At 39.7% G+C, this 3,440-nt stretch overlaps 1 pseudogene; it reads right to left on the reverse strand.

Moving 5' to 3' along the window:
* Positions 1 to 1,298: 1,298 nt before the first annotated feature.
* On the reverse strand, positions 1,299 to 1,770 carry LOC105943004 (60S ribosomal protein L23a-like; annotated as a pseudogene).
* Between the last annotated feature and the right edge of the window lie 1,670 nt (positions 1,771 to 3,440).

Here is a 3,440-nt window from a genome sequence, read left to right on the forward strand (position 1 = left end):
ACCATCAAATTCTTGCCAAACTCATGCCCTTTGAAACTCAGGGCTTATGCTGCCATTTCAGAACTAAACACTAATCGTCTGTGTACCTCCATCTATGGGAATGTGTCCCAACGCCAATCTCTTCCAATTCCATAATATATTCATCAGCAAAACCATATCTTGGGTAGTGGAAAAGTAGAGTCAATGCCCATATGTTCTTGAATATTAAACCTTCCCCAGCATTCTAAACAGTCTGTCTCTCCGCAGAATGAAAAAGAGCTAAATCCTTTTTTCCTGAGCACTCTTTCGAAGTTTGTTGTGGATTTTTTGAAGTAAATGATCTGGTTTCTGTGGCCATCACTTTCTACTTTTTGAAATTTGGCAATGACGACAGCAGGGAAGCTCTACCCACGATGCAATGGATACTTACCTATACTATCCAATAGCATACCACTTATTAAGCTGTGGCCATATATTAGGTCCCACATCAGGCGCTACAGATGTTATCTCTAATTCACATGTGAACCATGCAAAACAGCACTGTCTTCCCAAGTTTAGAGACTAGAGACTTCATAGCTAGAAATTCTCGAAGGGACTCAACCACAGATCTGTCTGGCTCCAAAAATAAGAATCCTCTCACAATGTTCTATTGCCCACAGAAAATCTGTTGGAAGGTCAGCAACTGTAACAAAACAATAAAAGGAGATGTTTGTGTAGCAAAGAGCAGAATTACCCGCAATGTTCTCTCCTAACTTCCTGGGTCATGGAAAGCATTCTTAAATCCCAGATTTCACATCCTCAAAGGCATCAGAAAGGATGTGAATGCATTCTTTAGACCCAGATTTCACATTCCCAAAGATATCAGTGATTTCTCAAGTTCTTTGGGAATAGAAACACATACTTATTAATGTATGTAACACTTCATAGGTCAGTTGTTAACTGAGGAAAATCAGGTTCTAGAACCATTTAATCATCTAGCAAGAGGAATGAGAACCAGAAGGTCCAAGAGACACGGACATCTTTGTGAGTCAACTAGGACAAGCCCTTTCAAACAAAGCATGCAAGTGCCTATGCAGGTCAGGCTGAGAGAGAACGCTGGCTTTCATGCCTTATTCCATAATAAAAATAAAGAAAATGCACAGACACACACTTTCTACCCTCACAAAGTTTTCAATCTAATGATGAGGAGACTAGGATTAATCAAATAAAACCATGAGCACAATTATATGAAAAGTGCCATGAAGGAAAAGCATGGGGGTTTTGTGTGTTTTTTTTTAATGGAAAAAAAGACTGTATTTAGGATTAGCCAGCTGAACTGTTTAGATGATCCCAAGTTTGTTGGCAACATCCAAGGCGTCATAATCAGGAGCCAGCTGAACATATGCCTTTTTCTCTCCATCAGGCCTAATCAGGGTGTTGACCTTGGCTACATCAATGTCATAGAGCTTCTTCACAGCCTGTTTAATCTGGTGCTTGTTGGCCTTGACATCCACAATGAACACAAGTGTGTTGTTATCTTCTAGCTTCTTCATGGTTGACTCGGTAGTCAGAGGAAACTTGATGATGGCATAATGGTCAAGCTTGTTTCTCCTGGGGGCGCTCTTACAAGGGTATTTGGGTTACCTTCTCAGTCACAGGGTTTTGGGTCTTCAGAAGGTGGGTGATGTGCAGATCTTTTTCTTTTTCTGGCTGTGGATGCCTTTCAACACTGCTTTCTTGGCCTTCAAAGCTTTGGTTCTAAGCTTCAACTTTGGGAGGGGAAGGGGCTTCCTTCTTGACTTTTGGCGCCATCTTCGTAAAAAGAGCACTGGGTTTTTGAAAGGATGGTAACCAAGCGACCGACCTCATCTCACTGTAAAGCTCATGGGGAGTCAGGATTCAGGTACGGTGAAGAAAGACTTCCTGGAATAATTTTCAATGTCCTAAGAAGAGTTTATTGTCCTCAACTTAGCAGAGGCATGTCGGCCTGGTCTGGGTTATAAAATAACGTAGTCAAGGGTCTGGTCTTCTCAAATAGTGTTGGCAAAGACACTAACCAAGCCCAGGATGAGAACCATTAAACCTGTAGGCACCTGGCGGTTCTCCTAATTGTCTTCTTTTCCAGGGTTTAAATTTCTAGGTTTGAAGTCTAACAACTTAGATCTAATCGCTTCCTCCCCACTGTTCTCTTCCCCACTGGTTTATACCAAGTCTAACAACTCTATATCCATGGGGTAAAGGTAATTTCCACATGTCTCCAAAAGCAAAGAAATCAGTATTCTTCTCATCCTTTTTAGAACAAAAAAAACCTTTTCCCCAGCACCTCCCAAATTAAGAGAATTGACTGGCAAACTGAATTGACGGGCAGACCTATTATGTCTAGTCCACTACATTCAGCCAAGACTGTGTATGATCCATACACGGCTCTGAAGATCCATAACGCAAGCCTCAGGTCTCCCATGGTAAGTCAGGAAAGTGACTGGAGTGTTACTGTTTGAATACTCAGAGCCCAACAGAGTTGGCCCTTCTCTTATATATAACCTAGTCCTGAAGAATTGCCCTCTCCTCTCTGCTATCAGTAAGCAGTGGTCGCTGCATCATCCCCTCCAGAGCCAAGAAAAGATATTATCTACATCCTGGATTTAGTGAAGCAAATAGAAGTTTGATTTCTTTTCAGATAAAAGAGAAGATGCAAATGAGAATTTTATCTTGCATGGAGGAGTGACAAAGTAGGAGAATGAATCCTACTTGATTACAATCTTCCATCATTCTGATTTTATAATTAGTGAATGAAATCAATCAGCTTTCAATTGTTACCTTGGTGAAAGATTAAAACCTCATTATTTGTCCTACATATTTCACACTTTGGCAAATTTTAATAAACTGGGTGCATGAGAAATGACTGTATTATCTTTCATGATATTGGAACACTAATGACATTTCTATTGATTTTAATTCACATTTGTTGGTCAAAAAGAGCAGGATTCCAGCAAGGCACAGCATCCTATAATCAACACTACAAATGAAGACCACTGAACACTGAAAGAGCCCCAATAAAAGTCTTATTCAAAAATATCATTAAATGGGGCTGGAAAGATAGTACAGCAGATAAGGTTCTTGCCTTTAGTGCAATCGAGTCAAGTTCAGTCCCCGGTATCCAATATGGTCCCCTGAGCACAGAGTCAGGAGTAACCTTTGATTATTGCTCTGTATGGCCCAAAAACAAACAAAAAAACAGATCAGGAAATTGTCCCAAAATCTAGAGAGGTCTTATCTGCCTAATGAACATCTTTGATAATATATTGATTCATCTGTGCCTTTTGCACACTGATAATTTCTCTAAAGGTATTTTAAGTTAGTATATATAAAAATACCTTGAATGATAGTATTAATAAATAATTTATTAATTGAAGGAATCATAGACACTTTCACTTAAAGGTGGAACTGCTCCCATAGAATGAAGAAACTTTCTTCAAATCTAA

The sequence above is a fragment of the Sorex araneus genome, chromosome 1 (genome assembly GCF_027595985.1).
Source record: "Sorex araneus isolate mSorAra2 chromosome 1, mSorAra2.pri, whole genome shotgun sequence".
In the NCBI taxonomy this organism is placed as follows: domain Eukaryota; kingdom Metazoa; phylum Chordata; class Mammalia; order Eulipotyphla; family Soricidae; genus Sorex; species Sorex araneus.